This window comes from Antechinus flavipes, chromosome 4 (genome assembly GCF_016432865.1).
Source record: "Antechinus flavipes isolate AdamAnt ecotype Samford, QLD, Australia chromosome 4, AdamAnt_v2, whole genome shotgun sequence".
In the NCBI taxonomy this organism is placed as follows: Eukaryota; Metazoa; Chordata; class Mammalia; order Dasyuromorphia; family Dasyuridae; genus Antechinus; species Antechinus flavipes.
The window spans coordinates 207,780,735-207,802,845 of record NC_067401.1 but is presented as its reverse complement, the minus strand read 5'-3'; positions in this window follow the sequence as shown (position 1 = coordinate 207,802,845).

Here is a 22,111-nt window from a genome sequence, read left to right as displayed (position 1 = left end):
ATGTGTTTTGTCTGCTCCTATTAAAATATAAGTTCCTTCAGGTCTTTGAGTCCTGTCTGAGGATTAGTGCACTTTAATCTTTGTACTCCTGGTGTCTACTAGAACTTTAATAAATATTTGTTAATCAATTCAAATTAGAAAAATTTTATTGACTATATAATAATATGCCAGGCACTGTATTAAGCACTGAGTGTATCATAAGAAAAAAAAAGCCTCTACCTTAATGGGGAATTGGTGGGAGGAGAGAAGGAGAGGGATAATGCCAAAGTCCAAAAAGGTCAAGAGTAGAGCAGAAAAAGAATGAAGGGGTGCCCTGAAAACTTTCTCAAAACAGAGGCTCAAGGAGAAACTTGCTGATGAGAAAGGGGTGTCACAAAAGCATAGGGATCTTTCAGTGTGAGAACACTGACTGCCAAAGTGAAGATTCAGGAATGAGCATTCACTCATTCAATCTATTTTTTAAAGTACTGTTTTAAAGTAATGTCCAAATCAATGTAATGAGAATAAGGATATGCTCAAAAATCAGCCCTCCAGGATAAAGTGGGACAGACCATACAAATAGACCAATAAATCTTGGCCAACAGTCAAGCTAGTCATTGCCTTTGGGGGAAAACTAATAATGTAGCTAAATTTACTGACACAACTGTCTGCCTTAGTGGAAACATTGCCTAAAAACCTACATTAAAGAGAGAAACAAATCTGTCTGAGGGATTCCAGCCAACACAGACATTGTGGAATATATCCCTCAAAAGACAGTCATGACCTCAGTGATGAGGATGGTTTCCTGTATATTCAGTATGGTGATGTGGGGAAACTAATAATATCTCACTCCCAAAAAGTCCTTTCCCATGTACAAAACACTTCGATATTTGTTGTCTTATAGGATATGGATAGCAATCATGTGAGAAAGAGCAAACATTATTATGGTCATTTTTTAAGAAAGGAAACTGAAGCTCGAGCATCTAAAGGGACATGACAAGACTTTTATATATTGGACTCAGAATACAAAACCAGCTCTTCTGTATCCAAATATGGTTCTGTTCCCTTTCCACCCTATTCTTCTCAGGATCAGACTGGATCATTTCTCTGAGGTCCCTTTCAATTCTAAAATTCTGATATTATTAAGTCATTGATTGGATGACTTTCTGGTTATTCACCTTTTGGCAGTGATTCCAAAAACAATATTTCTAGGCCCTTGTCATATCACCAAGAGAATTCTACCCCCCAAACAATAAGTTATTGTAATGTATCTGGCTAGACCTCAACTATTTCCATGGAATTACACCTGACTCATCTGTTACAAATAGTAAAAATGATGATGATAGGAATAATGCTAATAGAACTTTTATAGTCCCTTTCCTCCCATAAGCTCAAAATGCAGTCATCCATACTCCATAATTTGCCTTCAGAGATTGTTATGGGTTATGAGTCAAATAGTCCTGTGTCAGTTTTTACAGAGAAGGAAACAGTGGCTATGATGAGCTGTCCCAAGATAAATAATGTATAAGACTCAAAGTCACCAGCTCATCCTATTTTAGAACAAGGAAGACCTAGTCTGATCCTCTCATTGTACATATGAAGAGATTGAGACCCATAGAGATGAAGTAACTTTTTCTGAGTCAATGGCCAAAGTTAGAATCTAGCTTCTCTGATTTACAAGTTTATGCCTTTTCCACAACCCCATGTTGCCTGCTTCCCCTGGGTTGTAATCTTGTTCTGTGACTGATTTAGAAAACATAGACAATAGCTGTCTTCCCCAATAGATGGTAATCAAAGGATATGAACAAACAGTTTTCAAGAGTCACAAAATATTCATAACCACATGAAAGAATTTTCCAAATCATTAATAAGAGAAATGCAAATCAATACAACCCTTAAGTTTCACCTCACACCCAAACTGCATATTGGCAAAGATATCCAAAAGCTGGCAATAGTCAGTTTTGGATGGGTAATGGAAGATAGGCACATTAATTTGGAACTATACAAATAAAGTAAATAAAATGTCCAAATCCTTTGAACTAGACACTTCACAACTGGGCTTAGACTTAAAGAAATTATCAATGAAAAGAAAATCCCCACATACATCAAAATATTTATAGCAATACTTCTTGTAAAAGCAAAGAATTGGCTCCAATTGATAAATGGTCAAAAGATATGCACAATTTTCAGATGATGAAATTGAAACTATTTCCACTCATATGAAAGAGTGTTCCAAATCACTATTGATCAGAGAAATCCAAATTAAGACAACTCTAAGATATCACTACACACCTGTCAGATTGGCTAAGATGACAAGAAAAAATAATGATGAATGTTGGAGGGGATGAGGGAAAACGGGGACACTGGTACATTGTTGGTGGAGTTGTGAGTGAATCCAACCATTCTGGAGAGCAATCTGGGATTATGCCCAAAAACTTATCAAACTGTGCATACCCTTTGATCCAGCAGTGCTACTACTGGGCTTACATACAAAGAGATACTAAAGAAGGGAAAGGGACCTGTATGTGCCAAAATGTTTGTGGCAGCCCTGTTTGTAGCGGCTAGAAACTGGAAAGTGAATAGATGCCCATCAATTGGAGAATGGCTGGGTAACTTGTAGTATATGAATGTTACGGAATAGTATTGTTCTGTAAAAAATGACCAGCAGGATGAATACAGAGGCTTGGAGAGACTTACATGAAATGATGCTAAGTGAAATGAGCAGAACCAGGAGATCATTATATACTTCAACAATACTGTATGAGGATGTATTCTGATGGACGTGGATTTCTTTGACAAAGAGAAGATCTAACTCAGTTCCAATTTATCAATGATGGACAGAAGCAGCTACCCAGAAAAGGAACACTGGGAAATGATTGTAAACTGTTTGCATTTCTGCTTTTCTTCCCAGGCTATTTTTACCTTCTGAATCCAATTCTCCCTGTGCAACAAGAGAACTATTTGGTTCTCCACACATATATTGTATCAAGGATATACTATAACATATTTAACATGTATAAGACTGCTTGCCATCTAGGGGAGGGGGTGGAGGGAATGAAGGGAAAAGTCGGAACAAAAGTGAGTGCAAGGGATAATGTTGTTTTACCCAAGCATATGTTCTGTCAATAAAAAGTTATTAAAAAAAAAAAAGCAAAGAATTGGGAAAGATGACCATGAATTTGACAGGTGGCTAAAGAAATTGTAGTAGTCCATGAGGATAATGGAATATTTCTGTGCTGAAAGAAATAATTTTGTGATGAATACATGGTAGCATAGAAAGATCTGCATGAAGTGAAGAAGAATCAAGGCAACAATTCACATAGTGACTTCAACTATGTAAATAGAAAGAAGTACCACATTCCAAAAAAATCAAAGGTGAAGGTAACAAAATTCAAAACGTCCAGCAAGATTTGAATAAAGACATGAAAGAACACCTCCAATCCATTCTTTCATAGAAGAGGGAAATCTCTACAAGTGTTACACATTGCAGATGTTTTCAGAACATTTCATTATATCCATTAATTGTGTTAGTTATTTTCGACTTTTAAAAAAATACTGTTTGTAACATGGGATAACTTTCTGGGGAAAGTTGATAGATGGATATTGTAGTTATCTATGATAATGTAAGAAACAGAAGGCATCAAAAGCTTATTTTAAAAGAATTTAATGCCTCTTAGCTGATTCTGATAAAATGTCTTCTTGAAGGCAGCTAGGTAACATGGTGGATAGAGCACTAGTCTTGTAGTCAGGAAGATCTGTTTAAATCCAACTTCAGACACTTACTATGTGATTCTGGCTAAGTCACAACCTCTGTTTGCCTCAGTTTCTTCATACATAAAATGAGTCAGAGAAGGAAATGGCAAACCATTTCCAAATTCCAGCATCTTTGCCAAAACAAAACAAATGGGGTTATAAAAAGTTGAACATGCCTAAAGATGACTGAACAACAACAAACTTCTTCAGGACATAAGCAAGATTGCTTATTTTTGTCTTGTATCTATAATAAACACTTAACAAATGCTTAGCACTTGATTCATCTTTCTGGATCCTCTTTGATTATCCCCCAAAGGATTAATGACTACCTATGGGACCCAGATATCTTGGAGGGAAAGGCCCCCAAAACCTTCAGCTCCTAAACACTACTGGCAGAGATACAAAAGAAGAAGGTTCTCTGAGGGTAGGGGTACTGATTTGTTCATTCAAGGGAAAGGAATCCATTCCTTCAATTCCAAATCAAGATACACATTTTCAAATATCTGAATGTTTTCCCAGTCATCTTCCCTTAGGACAGACCATCTGCCAGAGATCAGGTTCCTGAACCAGGAATTTTTCTTATAATACTTTGTCCAGGGAGGAGCAACCCAAAATGGCAAAGAATGGATCAGAAGTGGGTTAAAGGCCAAGGCCAGAGGAATCATCAGGAATATTGAAACATTAACCAACCTGGAAGTAATGTTGCATGCAAGATGGTATGACTTCCCATCTCTGAGCCTCAATTTCTTTATCTATAAAATAATGATCTTTTGACTCAATAGCCCTAAAGTTTCTTCCACGTCTTGATCAATGATCCTATGATTTCTAAAGCCCCTTCCAATTGTTGCCAATCTGTGATCTTCAAAGTTATGATTGTTGAATCTATCATTCAAGCATTTTAAAAATAGAATTCCATAATCGAATGGATGCCCATCAATTGGAGAATGGCTGAGTAAATTGTAATACATGAATGTTATGGAATATTATTGTTCTGTAAGAAATGACCAGCAGGATGATTTCAGAAAGGCCTGGAGAGACTTAAAGGAACTGATGCTGAGTGAAATGAGCAGAACCAGGAGATCATTATATACTTTAACAACAATACTGTATGTGGATGTATTCTGATGAATGTGGCTCTTTTCAACAGTGAGATGAACGAAATCAGTTCCAATTGTTCAGTAATGAAGAGAGCCAACTACACCCAGAGAAAGACCTATGGGAAATGAGTGTGTACCACAACATAGCATTTCCACTCCTTCTGTTATTGTCTACTTGCATTTTTGTTTTCCTCCTCAGATTATTTTTACCTTATTTCTAAGTTCGATTTTTCTTATACAGTAAAATATCTGTATAAATATATATACATATATTGTATTTAACATATACTTTAACATATTTAACATGTATTAGACTACCTGTCATCTAGGGGAGGAGGTGGGGAGAAGGAGGGGAAAAGTTGGAACAGAAGGTTTTGCAAGGATCAATGCTAAAAAATTACCCATGCATATGTCTTGTAAACAAAAAGCTATTTAAAAAATAGAATTCCATAATCATGTTAGCCTACATTAGGTTCAAGGTAAGAGTTATAAATATGTGATTAAGAAATATGTCATTCTGTTTTCAAGACTTGAGGAGATATTTTGTTTTATTTGGGAGGGCTAGACCTGTGCTTTCAGGTAAGCTGTAATGAATTCCCAGCTTAGAAATTCTCTCCATTGACTTAGATCATCAAATAACCTGCAAAGTTATAGTCTTAAGAGAGATGAATGGAGCATGAAAGGTTAAGTATCTTGCTTATGTGGCTGAAGGGTAAGGTTTCTTGATTAACATGTCTTCAAGGCGGGATCTAAAGAAGACAAGTCATCTTGACTCAGTCAGTCAGCCATCATGCCAGCGTTTCTCAAACTCTTTGATCTCAAGACCCTTTTACACTCTTTTTTCCCCCAAGACAATCAAAGTTAAGACTTGCCTGGAGTCACACAAGCTAGCAAGTGTTTAAGGCCACATTTGAACTCAAATCTTCCTGACTCCCAGGCCAATGCTCTATCCATTATGCCACTTAGTAGTTCCACTCTTTTGCACTCTTAAAAATTGATAACTCCTCTTAAAGAGCTTTTGTTTATGTAGATTCCATCCAAGAGTAAGCTAGTAAATGTTTAACAAACCAACTGGGTGGGGCGGTAAAAGGGGGGATTTCAGGACACCTTTTAAAGTTTAATCTGCATTATTAACATTTTCTCTTCACTAAAGTCTAGACAGTCAACAAAGCAACAAATCAAACCCTGATTTGTATTATTTTCTGGTTTCTAAATTGTAAATGCTCACATTGAAAATTTTATTATCAATTGGGGAGCCAGTAAGAGCTGGCTTCAGCACAGCCATTATATAGCTATCATTCTTTTCTGTATTCAAAATTAAAACAACCCACTATTATTAAAAAAAAAAAAAAAGAGTTACCTCTATCACAGACTCCCTGATAGAGTAGATCCACATACACTACACCATTATTACTTCTCTTTCATAGTACATGAGAGTATTTTATAGCAAATAATAGAACAATTTAGAGAGATAATGGAACAATAAGGAACAATTGGGGCAATTAGGTGGCTCAGTGGATAGAATGCCTGGCCTAGAGTCAGGAAGACTCATCTCCAAGAGTTCAGATCTGGCCACTTATTATCTGTGTGACCCTGGACAAGTCACTTAACCCTATTGGCTTCAGTTTCCACTGATGTCAAATGAGTTGGAAAAGCAAATGGCAAAACACTCTAAGATCTCTGCCAAGAAAAGCCCAAATGGAGTCATAAAAGAGTCAAACATGACTAAAAAATGACTGAACAACAATAACTGATGAACAGTACAGAGAGGCAGACAACCTCCAAGTCAAGACAGTCTGAGCTGATTCCTACCTCTGACATATATCAACTCTGGGCAAGTTATTTAACCTCTTACTGCCCTTAAACAACTCTATTGAGTCAGGGGTCCTCAAACTACGGCCCGTAGGCCAGATGCAGCAGCTGAGGACGTTTATCCCCCTCACCCAGGGCTATGAAATTTCTTTATTTAAAGGCCCACAAAACAAAGTTTTTGTTTTTACTATAGTCCAGTCCTCCAACAGTCTGAGGGACAGTGAACTGGCCCCCTATTTAAAAAGTTTGAGGACCCCTGCTATAGACTGTAGGTTTCATAATAGCTACTGATCTTTGTGGGGAGTTTCCTATAGCAATGGAATTATAGATTTGATGGAGTGAATAAGACCCCAGCAAAAGACCAGGATCCTTCCAGGTAGGACATAGGGAAGGGCACTAACAGGAGAGAATCAAATTTCTTGAACTGACTGGATTTCCTTGACTCCATAGTTACTGTACACAAACAGAAGGCCAAGATGTCCACCTCTGAGGTATTTTGTATCCTATAAAAGGTCTCTCCTTTCTCCTTGTTTATTGTGACTTCCACTAGGAAACTTGGCCTGCCCTACGGTATTTTTCCCCTTGTAAATGCTTGAATTCCTTAGGAACTTTACCCACCTTATGACATCATAATAAAGCTTTTTTGCCCCTTAACTAAAAGAAAACCTGAATGTGTGAATTCCTTCCAGATGACTCCCTACCTCCTTGACTTCTTGAACCTCATCACTATGACTTCAATTATCATCTCTATTCAGATAATTCTAAGATCGATTTGCCCAGCCTAACCTCGCTCTAGATCTTCATCTAGAAGTTTTGCATTTCCAACTCCCTATTAGACATCTCAAACTGCATGGCCTATGGACATCTTAAACCAGCATGGTTTAATGCTGTATATGGAACTTACTATCTTTCCCTTTAAATCTTGCCTTCTTAATTAATCTACTGTTGTCAAAGATACCACTATCTTCCCAGTCATCCAGGCTCACAACTTAGGTGTCATCCTCACTCTCTCACTCTCCATATCAAAGCAATCTTGAAAACTCATATTATTTCTACTTTCATAACATTTCTCATATATATCCCTTTCTCTTCTCTGACATTGCTGCCATTCTAGTGCAAACCTTCATCACCTTATGCCTGGACTATAGAAACAACCAGCAGGTGGATCTTCCTGCCTCAAGTCTCTCCCCACTCCAAGCCTCCTCCACTCAGGTGTCAAACTGATCTTTCTAAAAATATAGATCTGATAAAAACAACCTCCCTCACCCCTTAAATAAACTCCAGCCATTCCCTATTACCTTCAACATATAATATAAAATCCTTTGTTTGGCCCTTCCTAACATGGCTCCTTCTTACATTTCCAATCTTCTTGTCCCTTACTCTTCTATATATTACTCTATTATTCAGTGACACTAGCCTCTTTAGTGTCCCTTCCCTACTCTATCTCTGGACTCTGAGCATTTTCACTGGCTATTTCTCTATTTCCTATCTGGCTGACTTTCTCAGATTTCTTGAGGAAGGGCAAGTCCTTCTTTGCTTTCCTTAATACAAGTGCCTTCCTTTCTGATATTAGCTCTAACGTATCTTGTATATATCTTGTTTGTATATAACTGTTTACATTAGACTGAGAGCTCCTTAAGAACAGGGACTGTGTTTGTTTTCTTTTGTTTGTTTTTGCCTTTTTTTATCCTTTACATTAAGCACAATGGTTGGAATATAGATAGCACTTGACAAATACTTATTCTTTTCCCCACTTCTTCCTTCTATAATGCACTCTCTTGAGTCATAGAAACCCTTCATGATGAAGTTCAAACAGTATCTTTTATACAAAACCTTTTTGAGGTCCACCTCCATTGCTAATGTTCTTCCTTCCTAGTTATCCTATATTTAGCTATTTTGTTGTCATTTTGTCATTCAAGTAGGTGCTATAAAAATGTTTACTATTGTTGTTAGATATATATATATGTATACACACACACACACACACACACACACACACACACACACACATACTGTTTCTTCCAAAGGAATTTAAGCTGTTTGAAAATAAGGATTGTTTGATTTTTTTATATCAGTAGCAGAAATATCTAGCAGAATGCTTGGCCCATAGACATGTTTGTTCATTGATTTATATTGTGTATACTGTTTTCCTGGTTCTGCTTACTCTTCTTTACATCAGTTCACAGATGTCTTCCCATGCTCTACACTATTTCTTATGAGGAAGCCATCATTGTTAGCATACCACAGCCTACTCAGTTCCATCATTTATCTTTCCATTGCCCTTTGAGTCACCTATTAATAATGACAAGGACAACGTATTTCCAGGGTTATGTTCTCCCTGATAAGTAATAAAGCACCCAAGACCACAAGGTCATCTCTGTCTGTATATTTTATAGCCATTCACAGACACAGAATCTTTGCCAAGTCCTATAAAAATTAAATATCTTTGCTCCCAAGAGTCTTTGGGGAAGTTATATTGAAAGTAGTAGCAAAAACTGAAACCAAGGCAACAAAACATAATTCTGAACCTAGTCAAGGGGTAGAAATTCGGTAACTTCTGCATTCAAATTAATACTAACAACAAGGCCTTAATATTTGTCCTGGGATATAAGCAACACAATTCAGATCATCTATTTGGCATGTACTGTGCACCTGGTAGATTCCCATATACCACATTCTATCTCCCTCCTCCATGTCTTTGTACTAGCTGCCCTACATATCTTGAATCCTTGGCTCTCTTCAAGGCTCAGTTCAAATACTACAAACTATTCAAGGCTTTCCTTTATCCCTCAAATTGTTAGTGCCTTCCCTCCACTCCTTAAATTATTTTTCATTTGCTTTGTATTGTATTGTATTGAAAACTAAAGGACAGCTAGATGACATGATGAATAAAGAGCTGATCTTAGACACTTACTATCTATGTGATCTTGGCCAAGTCATTTTACCTTGTTCACCTTAGTTTTCTCTTCTGTAAAATGAACTGGAGAAGCAAGTGGCAAACCAATCTAGCATCTTTGCCAAGAAAACCCCAAATGGGATTTCAGTCAGACACAACTGAAATCACTGGGCAACAGAAATACAAGATTAATTTCAACTCCTTATCTGATCATACATTTCCTGAATGATGTAACATATGTATAGGATTTCAATGGAAATATTTTATCATCTATTCATCTCTATTAGTCTTCCCTCTGTTGATCTCTAGATCATCAACATTTTTAATTTGTCAGACTGTGTTGCTGCAGAATTCAAAATAATACAGCATCAACAAAAAGGAATTCATATTTTAAAAAATATATATGGACTTTAATGCCAGGGAACAGTTAGGAATTATTCATCTCAGTATACAGTATTCCAAAAGTAATTCTGTTCTTTTCCTCCTATTCAATTTTAAGTCCAATCCATTGTCTATATGAAATACTTGTCCCATATGTCTGTACTGATATACTAATTCAATGGACAGGGTTCTCCAATCGCATGTTAGTTAACACAATAGGCATTTCTCATTTATTGTGTTTTTCTATATGGATCATATGTTCTATTCTGTTTTTCAGAAATTCTACTACTGGATTAGGTTTTACACCTTCTTTTATAAACCATTTATTCTCCTTTCAATTTTTATTTTTAGAACTCTTACTTTCTATATTCTTGCTTTATTTCTTCTATCCACTCTTGGAGTCCTTGTGGTAAAGTCATGATTCTTTTCTCTTAGCCTTTACTTGTACCTAGAATAGAGTTACTTTCATCTACTAGGTTCATCTCTCAAGCTTGTCTTAACCCATAGTACTTCTTCATTACTTTTGTAATTTTCTTCTATTTCTTTTTCTCTCCAGTTCAGTTCCTATATTAATACTTTGTGTCAGGACCAGACTGTGCCTTTTTGCATAGTCTCAGATGGGACAGAGGGTCCCAGTTAGGTTTTATTATCTCTAGTATAATTGCTACTGCCTCTGACATTCCAGTTAGGAATGAGTTCTACCAGAAGACTAGGTCCCAAACTCTGCTGCAACTCTTGATCTGTCTCTCCATCTTCTGGCCTCATATGTATGCTGGTCTCATATCTATATTTTTTTTTGCACCATCCCCAATCAGGAGTTAACTCCATTCCCTGATGGAAACTTTGTTAGAAGTCAGGGATATTGCTGGTCTTAGGTCTTCTGGAAGGTCTCCTCTCACTAAGTTGACTCTGTATTCTTCTGAGTGTCCCAAGATATGTATTAGCCATGTTTTCCTGTGCAGTATCAAGATATCTCCAATAATTACTCCCCGAATCCAACATCTCACAGGCTTCATGTCCTGTTTACAGGAATTTGTACTGATTTCCACATTTCTCTCCTTTATCTTGACCTATTTGTCTTCTAACTAAATACCATTTTCTGAATAGTCATTTTCTTACATAGTCTTGGGCTGGATAGAGAAGCTTTCTGATTTTCTTTTAGTCTTCCTGATTATTGTTCCACCTGAGGTCCTTTTAGATCTTTTCTTGGGATCTTTTACATTCCCTTTGTTAATCAGAAATTTTCCTCTATGGATATTTAGACTTATTCATTTGAATAATTGTGGAACTTACCTGCCTTCATCATAGAACCTCTCCCTCCATTCACTGACATTCTCCCTGACTCATTCCCAATTAGTTGGCATATGCTCTCACTTCTCCAGTGATATTGAAACCACAAATGCCAGAGAGCAAATCACATTTTTCAAACTCAGCTATATGTTCCCTCATTCCCATGCACTTCAGTCCTATTCCCTTAATGTCCCATTCCAGAATTCCCACAGGAGATATCAAGGAGAGTTATTGACCTTACAGGTATTTCAGAGTGAGAACTCAGATTGAGAAAAGGCTCAAGAAAAAAATCAGCTCTTTCCCCAACTTCCCTTCTTGATGTTTATCTACATACACATACTATAATATCATCTGTGATAAACCAAATTTTGCCTCAACAACAAAAAGGCCAAGAGATAACTAGAAATAGATGTTATTGTAAGGTTAGATAGACAGTTTAATATAGGTATTGGGAATTTTCCTAACTGTGATCCCAGAGCTATTGTAATCAAACTCAAAACTTTTCATCTAAACATCCTAGAGCCAAATAAAAGGGACCCAAGGAGACATTTTATTGCCTCTAAATTTTATGTTTAAAATGAGCTACAAAATCATTTGTAATGATTTTACAAATTGGGGGTTTGTCTGGGATAGCTTTTTCTTTTCTTTGAGAGTTTAAATACTGTACTAAATTTTAAATGTATTTTGTTGTATCATTTTTGGTTTTTAAGCAGGATTTCCTACTTTGTTATTGGAAGCATTATATCTGAATCATTATTTGTTTTAAGCTTTTAATGAAAGTAAACTTAATTTTAATCTATGTCCAATAGAAAACTGTTGCCATAATCTGCTGATTATTGTGGTTGGCAATGTTATTACCATTTCTAATTTGTCTTGTTGGAACTGAGCAAATTATTTTGTGGTTGGGTAAACCTTTGGTATTATTGAACAACATTGTAAAGGCATAAGAATGGAATTTGGAAGACATTGTTATTTTATTAAGAGTAAAATTCATAAGGGACTGCTGATAACATGGCATAGAACCAGTGTTTGATGAGGATATTGTAGACAACATGAAGTTCCAAGTAGAAGAATTATTGAATTGCAGAAAAGTAGACATGGGAGGCAAGATCAGGACAATCCACTCATAATATGTTCTGTGAATTACCAGAGTCATTGAAACATTCAAATATACCTGATTCGAGATACAGTAAAGTGCTTGGAAACTAGATCACAGATATCTATTTGAAAGGAAGACATATAATACACTTGCCTTGATGAATGGAAATTATGACTCGGTGGAGCAATTAAAGTTTGAGTTTGAAATAAATTAAGTGTTTCACCTATACAGAATTTTACAAAAAGATCTTTCCTGGCAGAAGTACACTTGAGTGATACTGATTCTGCAGTCTTTTCAGCAAAGATATTTCTCCTACTACCACCTACTTGTTAATGGAAGGCAGACCTGTTCTCCTCAAATGAAAGTATGAATTTGGAGAGAAAAGCCAAAGATAGTTCCAGAATGTTGGAAAGAGCCATTTCACCAATATATTAAATGGTAGCTAGGTTTCCCCAAAAGGTACAAAATAGCTTCCCCTGAAGATAGATTGCAACTGCACACATTTTTACATGCAGTAAAGTTAACCCCAATCTAGAAACATGCTCAGGGAAGATCCCTGTCTCCCTGAGAAAGACTCTTGAGAGGACTGAATTGGGAGGATTGGCAAGCTGTAACTGTGACAAGATGTGATGCTTAATGGAAAACCTTAAAGACTTGGCTTTTGAGCACTTGTGGGGTATAAGGAAATGAAAACCAGGCCTCACACACTTAGAATGCATACATTAAACTCTTATGGTTCTATGGACCAAGCCAAACAGTAGCAGTGGTCCTAATTATTTTGGGGAGGGAGGATTTTTTCAGCAAAGAAAGTAACTGCCCTCCCATTTCCTTTGATGAGTGGACAGTCGTTTATCCAATCTAATATAAAGAAGAGAATTGTCTCTGCATTTCTACACCCTGTTGAGAACATATCTTTGACCAGTATGATCCAAGTAGCCAAAGTATTATGGTTTGCCCTAAAAGCATCTATAAAGACTTAACACTAAAATAAATTGTGAACTGCAAGGAACTGTCATTTTTCAGACAAGTCTGATTCTTCATGATTCCATTTGGGGTTTTTGTGGCAAAGATATTGAAGTGATTTGCCATTTACTTTTCCAGCTCATTTGACAGATGAGGAAACTGAGGCAAACAGGGTTAAGTGATATGCCCAGGGATACATAACTAGATTTGAACGCAAATATTTTTTTATTCTGGGCCTAGCATTCTATCCACTGCACTATCTTGCTGAGCAGGAAACAGATAGATTATATGAATCTTTTGAGTATGTAGATAATGAATCAAAAACTGTTTTATATGACAAATTCAACTGCAATCACCCTGAAGATCCTTATCCATTCATTGCACTAAGAATCAAAAATGGAAATAAAAGTTATAGATACTGACTTTGCTGAAGGAAAGATGTACCAAAGGACAAATCCATCCCACCCAGAAAAATAATACAGGGGAAAAAGAAGACAAGGGAGAGGACTTGATATTAAGATTGCAAGCTCTTCAAAGGCTAGCTCTTATCTTGTGTTATATCTCAGTTTCTGGCATAGTATCTAGCACTTAATAAATGTTCTTGCCTGATTTCAGTCAATAACAAAAATCACCCTAAGAAAAGTGACTATTCTGTATTTTACAATTGTGGAGGACATGCCCTACACAAGCCTCATGAAATCCAAGAAGAGAATATGATCTTGATAGTTCAGAGGTTTAAGTAGCACAGGAGCAACTCTAAGGAAAGGATATGGGGACAAGGAATAAGATTATTCCAGTCTATGTGAACAGGAATCATGTTCACAGCAGCCATTCTCAAGGGATTTTCTCCAGCAGAATTTCATAGAGAGGTGACTATGAAAATTGAGAATGTACACCTCATTGCTGTCTTAGACAGTAGAACACAAGTGACCATCATGTTCCAGTTATTGTATAAGAAATATATGTAGAAAGTACCTATACAAGCTTCTTTAAAGCCTTGGTGGATTAAATGACAGAAAATATACAAACATGAGATGTAATTAAGTAAGGGGGAAGGAAGGAAGGAAGGGAGGAAGGGAAGGAGAGAGGGAGAGAGGGAGAGAACGAGGGAGGGAGGGAGAAAAGGAAGAAGGGAGAAGAGAGAGGGAGAGAAAGGGGGGGAAGGAAGAAAAGAAGGGAGGGATAGAAGGAGAGAGGGAGAGAGGGAAGGAAGGAAGGGAAGGAGAGAAAAGAGGAAGAAAACAGGCAGCAAAAAAGGAAGGAAAAGGAAAAGAAAAGAAAAGGAAGAAAAGAAGATGAGAGGAAGACAATACATCAGTTGAGAAGCAGTTCTACACTAGTAAGTACTAAGCCAGCTGCTTCCCAAGCAATTAATTTGAGAATGAAGTTCCCTACCATTCATCTGTTCCCTGGGAGATTTTCAGAACCTGCGTGTATTGTCTTTTTTGAACAGCTGAGCAGTTTCATGGATTTTTATGACCTTTCGTTAGGAGAGGACAGAGGTATGGAGATGGTGGGAGATGGGAGATTAGACAGGCTTCCACCAAGGGAATATAAGGACATTTGATGCTACAATAAACCATTCTTCTGGCCCTGTTCAAGGATGAGGCACCAAGGTGTTGTTAAAAAAAAAAAAAAAAGAAAGAAAAGAAAAAAAAAAGACTCTGAGTCAATGAGAGGCAGCTGGTTGAAGCATTTCCCAGTTTTTCATATGACTCATAAATTTGTTACATGGTGAGGAAATTCCCTGAAAGCTTTTTGGCAGACTTCTCCAGTCTGACCAGTAGCTAAGAAACACATAACCTTCCAGTTAAGGAGAGGAAAGAAAACACATAAGATTTTGACTTAAGGCTTGAATATGGGGTCATTTTAAAAAGCATTCCTTCCATTGAGGTCAGAGCTGCTGTTTAGGATCAACTATAAGAGTTAATAGGCAATTTTGTAGTTGTAAAGCATCTTTAAAGTCTGCATGCATTGTGGGTGTGTTTGTGTCTGTGTCTGTCTGCGCTATTTATATATGCGCACAAAATATGTTTCTGTGTTACCCTGATGTGAAACTTAAGCCTGAATATGTTAATACTGTAAGCCAAAGCTATAACTCAGGTGAGGTAGCTAAGGCTTTCTCCTAGAGTATCAGCCTCTGGATAGGACCTGATTATACAACATTACTATCCGCTTTTCCCATATTTTGGGCCTCATAATCCTCTATGGGGTTGTATGCCCATGAGGGTTGTAGCTCAAAAGGATATTTGTCCTTATGGGACAGAAGAAAACCCTCTGGAAAGGATGAGGGAATTCTGTCATCACATAATAACAATAATAATAGCTAATATTTATGTAACACCTACTATGTGCTGGGCGTTATGCTAAGCACTTTATATTGTTATCTCATTTGATCTTCACAACAACATTGGGAGGTAGATGCTATTATGAGCCTCATTTTACAGTTGAGGAAACTGAAGCAGAAAGAGGTAAGATGATTTGCCCAGGGTCCCACAGCTAGTAGTTATAGTAGTAGTAATAGAAACTAACACCCACTGTGTGCTCGGTATTATACTAAGCACTTCACAATCCTGGGGGGTAGACAGTATCATTATCCTAATTTTACAGATGAGGAAACTGAGGCAAACCAAGATTAAGTAGCTTGCCTAGGTCCACACAACTAGAAATGTTTGAGGCAGAATTTGAACTCAGGTTTTTCTGACTCCAGACCCAGCCCTTTATCTACTGTACCACACCAGCTGTTTGCTGGGATAAGCAGAGAATGGGGGAGCATGATCATCTCCTCTCCATATAGAGCTGCACTCATAGTCCAGCTTCTTCAGTACCCCTACTGCCCCCACCCATCCCGAACCCAACTGTTCTCAATAGCTACCCCTATTTGTCTCAGGGAAAAAAAATTCCTCATTACCCTTTCACTCAAAACCAAATATGAATTGCTGCTTGTACTTTCAAATATGGTACTGAATTATTAGTTTTGTTTCACTGTTTTCTTTTTTTTACAAGTACTCTCATGATGTAAAGACAATCTGAACATGCTTATAATATAAAATGAAATTTTTTTTATTTTTAAGTGGGAATTAATACCTCATCTGATCTAGCTTTTAATTCATATGTGAATAGCTCTACGACATTGCAGTCAAATAGAAATGGGAGCCATTGATCCATACATAAGTATCCCTGTGTACCATGTTAATTTAGTTTTTAAATGTGTTACTTATGTTTTTATTTCTTTTGCTAAATATTTAATGAAATAATTAGATGTATTTATTACAATTAATTGCACTTGGGAACAGCTAGGTATTATGGTGGATAGAGTACTTCCCCTGGAATTAGAAATCTGATTTCTGACACTTCCTAGATGTGTGTCCCTGGGCGAGTCATTTAACTCTATTTGCCTTGGTTTCCTCATCTGTAAAATGAGCTGGAGAAGGAAATGGCAAACCACTCCAGCATATATCTCTGCCAAGAAAACCCCAAAGAAGTCATAAAGAATCAGACCTGATTCTTAGATTTTAACCAGTCTTAGGCAGTGCAGGGAATATAGGAAAAGTACTGAATTTAGACCCAAAAAGCCCAAGTTTGAGTGCTGGCTATTGGGGATGAGGGTGCATGTAGCCTGTGGGCCATATATTTGATATCTCCACTGCAGGCCACTGAAGTAATCTCTGGAAAAATGTTGTCCAGTGCACCTGTAATTACAAGAGCACATCCAGAATTTGCCCTTGTATGCATTTTTCATGCCTGTTGATCTCCCTGAGGTTTCCTTTCTCTATAAAACGAGGGCTAGGTCTCCAAAGTCCCTTTTCATTGTTCTCTGCTACATGCAGATTATAGGTATATCCCACATAACATCACTCCAAGCAACATCATTTTGTAATAATATGTAGATGAGTCATTTTATCCAAACTCAGGAAATTTCGAGCTGGAAGGGAACTTAAGGGCTAGCTAACCCAAACTGCTTATTTTACAAATAAGAAAACTACAGCCTGGAAAGATAAAGTAACTTGCCAGAGTCATGAGGGTAGCCAGAGGGTGGCTTTCTGACTAAACCAACTCTAACATTCCCCAACCCAGCTGAAGGAATCTTAACCCAGGCATCTGAGACCAGCCCAGGTCAGGCCCAACTCCTCCTCCCAGCCACCTGGCCTACGATGATTTTCATAAAAAACTGTCAGGTAGTTTCTCTCCCCTGGGTTCATCAAACTTGGCAGGCTCCACATTGTCTCTCCACCAAATCAATAAACATTTATTAAATGCTTACTACTTGTCCCACATTTTGTTAACCATTCAGGATACAAAGAAAAGAAGGGGAGAAAAAACCCAATCCCTGCTCTCAAGTAGTTCACAGTCTAATGGCAAATGACTAAAGCAAACCACTAGAGGATATATAAACAAGATGTAAATAAAATAAATTGGGTCATCTCAGAGGGAATGTGCTAGCGTTAAGGAGTGTTGGGAAAAGTTTCTTACAGAAGGTAAGATCTTAGAGGAACTTGAAGGAAGTTAGGGAAGCCCGCAGGTGGAAATGAAGTAGAGTTAAATATTTAAAAGAGACTTTTAAAAATGGAAAAATGATAAGTACTCAGTAGAATTAAGTTGAAATGGCATAATGATAGGCATTGAGGTCAAAGTGAGGAGGAGAAGGGGTCACTTACACTGGGACTCCCTTCAAAAAAAACATGTCACAGGAATAACTACTAATTTACCTAAGAACCCAAATATAGAACTTCATGCTAAAGAAGCTGAGGCACATTTGCCCAATGCCATTCAGACCTCTTCACAAAGCAAGAAAGTGTATCTAGAACATCAAGATACTAGAAGACACCCTGTTTTCCAGCTGTGCCCCGAATTTGCCATAACAACAATCCTTTGTGTTCACCCTCTGAATGATCTCACCCTCTGGCAAAATGACATAATTATTATATTCCTTTGACCAGCACCAGGTGTTCTGAGCCTGGACAAGCACCGGAAAAGCTCACTCAAGTACATATGTTCTGGGCACATAACCCTCCTGCTATGAGTTGACCTTGTCTCATTGTTGCCGTAATCTGTCATTGTCAGAGTTACAACTCATTGAGTAGCCATTGGTATAAGTATTGGGATCTCCCCACATTGCCTAAGCCCCCCCATTAGGGGGAGGACCCCAGCACATGTGTGTTTAATTCCTCTCCTTGCGCAAGCAGTTTCCCACACCTTGAAATTAAACTTCTGTTTGATAACCGACTCTCCTGTCTTTAGCTTGCTCTGTTTGCTGCAGCCAGCCACAGATTGAGGTGAGTTTGGTGACAAAAAATATATGAAGGGCATTTGATATGCTTATACAAACTAAAACCTAAAAGGACAAAATGTATACATTAATGTTTTCACACATACACACTCCATCCATGAAAAGAATCTTTCCTCTGGCACAAACTCTACCCTCTAAATCCTGTAGTTTAAAAAAAAAAAAATTTTGGACATTCTGGTCTCTTCTACTTTGGAAATTTGCAAGAGGGAAAGTAGCAACTGGATTGCTATGCGTTGAGCCGATTTTGTCCCACAAGGTTCAAACATTAGAGTTCAAGAGAAAAGAGAAAATAAAAAAGGATTCTGGAGGGCACTCCAGATTTTGGCCTGAGCAAAGCCATTCTTTTTATGAGACAGACATCTGACGCCTGGATACGCTCTCTTACTTAAGCAAAGTTTTAATGGCTCCCCTCGGGATGTGTACAATTAAAGCTACAAGAAGATCAATGACAATACCAATGTTTCCAGCTTGATGTAAGGCTGCAGACATTTCTCTTTGTCCTTGCCTTCCATCCCCTTTGCACCCACCTCCTCTTTCTCCGTTCCACCGCCCCCTCCCCAAGTCATTCCCCAATTCTACCCGTGCCCTCCTCCCCCCCTGTCTTTCCCCATTAGCAGGGCTGGCTTAAAATCTCAGCCTGTACCCAGCTCTAATGGCATAAATTCTCTGGAGTTCAGAGACTATCCCCAGTGATGACTCCAGACCAGATTTCCCTATGTGCTGGTTTGTTGTGCCCGCCTATGTATTTTTTGTTTAATTTAGTAAAGGAAGTTAAGGCAAATGGTTTAATCATGACCATCCCTGGGGGCAATTTAGAATCATTTTCTCATTAGAAAATATAACCCTTCAACCCCACTAATGTTCTGTTGGTGGGTAGGCAACAAACTTCAAGCCCATGTGCTTCTCTAGGGTTACAGCTCTCCCTGGTGCTCTGAAGAGTGTTACTGAGGACAATCTGGCATTACTGGGCAGGGGTGGGTTTGTTTAAGCCAGAGTCATGGTTCAGCCAAAGAAGCAGGGTGGAGGGGAGAAGGGGAGGGATGGACTGGAGGATTGGCAGAGAGGGAATAGGGGTGGAAGGTCTGGTTCCCAAGCGAGCTCCCTTTGAAAAATAAACAAGAGAAATGAAATAATAGGACTCCCCAGAGCTAAAGAGCTGCCTTGATTAAAGTTGGAGGCAACTTGATCTCATGGGTGGGGAGAGACAGGGAGAGGAAAGAGGACCTGGGTTTGTCATTGATTCCAGCAATGGAATTCTCCCTCTTCTCCATTGCTCCTTTTTTTCCCCTTCCTCACCTCACTCTCTCTGCTCCTTCTTCTTCCTCACCATGTCTTCCCTTCCTCCTTTCTGTCTGCCTCATTTCTTTTTGTAGCCATTTGCCTGAGAGAGATTTTAACTAGAAGTATATATTGTCTCTATTGTCCAAACTTAAAATATAGAAAGTCAAGGGGGAAAGAGTCAGGAGGGATTGTCTTGTCCTGAAGTTCTTAACCTTTTGTCGGGGAGGGGGCTCCTTCAGCAGTATGGGAAAGTTGATTGATCCTTTCTTTGAACCATGGTGCATAAAATAAAAAGATTACAAAGGAAATCACATATTGAATTATAGCTATCAAAATATTAGAAAACAAGTTTACAGATGTAAGAGAAGTTTAGATCTACCTTTTTTTAAAAATGAGAAACTGAGTCCCAGAGAATGGAAGTTACTTGTGAATGGAAGTTACTTGTCTGAAGTACATCCTAGTGGATGGCAGAAAAAAGACTAGAGTCCAGCTTTTTCCACTACCCATTGATATTTTAACTTAAGCCCTTGGAAAAGGCTATTGAAGGATCCAGAGAGGGAGTCTCTCCCTAAGGTCTGGCCTTTGGCAGACTTGAAATCACTGGGTTAATCTCCAGTCACTGAACAATTGGGCTTCTACTTATATCTGTGAAGCATAAAATAGATAGAATGTTTGACTTGGCAGCAAAAATATGAGTTCAAATTCCACCTTGATACTTCACAAGCTATGTGACCCTGAACTAATCAATAATCTGTCTGGATCTCAGTTTTCTCATGTGCAAAATGGAGAAGTAGGTTTGATGAGTTCCCTTTTGGCTTTAAAGCAATCATTCTATCTCCTCCCCCAGGCTTCCACTCAAAGCCACAGAGGACCTCCTATAACACAAGCAGTTCTCAAATACATTGAGAAAAAACTGAGCATATGGCCCAGAGGCTTCTCCACTGCTTCTTCCCATAATCACCAAGCAAAGGACCCAACTAATTTGCTTCAGGGGTGACTGCACGGAGGCCCACTCTCTGCAGCAGCTTCTGTCAGCCCGGGAACCACCCTGCCCTCTGCCTTTCAAAACCAATGGGAACCACATGGCCAGCCCTGCCCCTCCCTGCCTCCTTCCCTTTACATCTCAATTTTTTCATCAAAGTTTGTGGAATTCTGAGCAAAGCTCAGTCTTGGCCCACAGTATACGGGCCAGCCCTAGAGGAAATTTGGGAAGTAAGTTTGGTTTGACTTAAAACCCAGAGTATCTCTGGCTACCCATGGCACATGTCAGCCACCCAAGGGGACCCACAGAAGACAGTTTCCTATATTCTAGACCAAGGGTCTCCAGAGTTAAGACTGTGACATGGTGGGGAAAGAGGAAATGAGAGATATGACATAACTCCAGGAGCTGGGTGACCAACCCATCAGAGCATGGTTCAATCTCACTGAGATAACATAGAGCTTTTCTCCAACAAAACACAACACAACCAATACAACATATCCTTATCCTCCAATATTCCTGTTCTTTACTCCCTAACCTCTACTGTATATACTCCCAAAATTGCTTCTTCTGTCATCTTCTCAGAATAGTTACGACTTAAGGCTCCAGGGGTCCTCAAACTACAGCCCGTGGGCCAGATGCGGCAGCTGAGGACGTTTATCCCCCTCACCCAGGGCTATGAAGTTTCTTTATTTAAAGGCCCACAAAACAAAGTTTTTGTTTTTACTATAGTCCAGCCCTCCAACAGTCTGAGGGACAGTGAACTGGCCCCCTATTTAAAAAGTTTGAGGATGCCTGAATCACTACCCACAGAAGATTGAAATGAAAATTTCATCTCAACTTCTCCATTCCCCAGATTACTTTGCAGTGTGGCCAGCAGGCCTTGGAGGAAAGACCTTCAGGTCCACCTTCTCTCCTCCCATTCTCATTTTGGTTTTTTGTTATTGCTTGGAAGCAATTGAGGTTAAATGATTTGCTCAGGATCACACAGCTAGTAAGTGTCTAAGGCTGGATTTGAACCCAGGTCCTTCTGATTGATTCCTATAGTCACTGTGCCATATAACTGCTCCCACCCACTTATTTTATCTGGAACAAGGGGAGGACTATTAGTAATTTTGATTTATTGGAATTAGGAGAAACTGTTTTCTGTCTGTTTTGTAAACCACAAGTTTCCCAGCTGGGTAAGTGCCATACTTGTTAATACTTAACAATCTCCGATTCAGAGACCACTAGGGCAGTAAGCTTGGAGCCATCTGTATAGACCAGGACCAGAGTTGGCCTAAAATGTGGA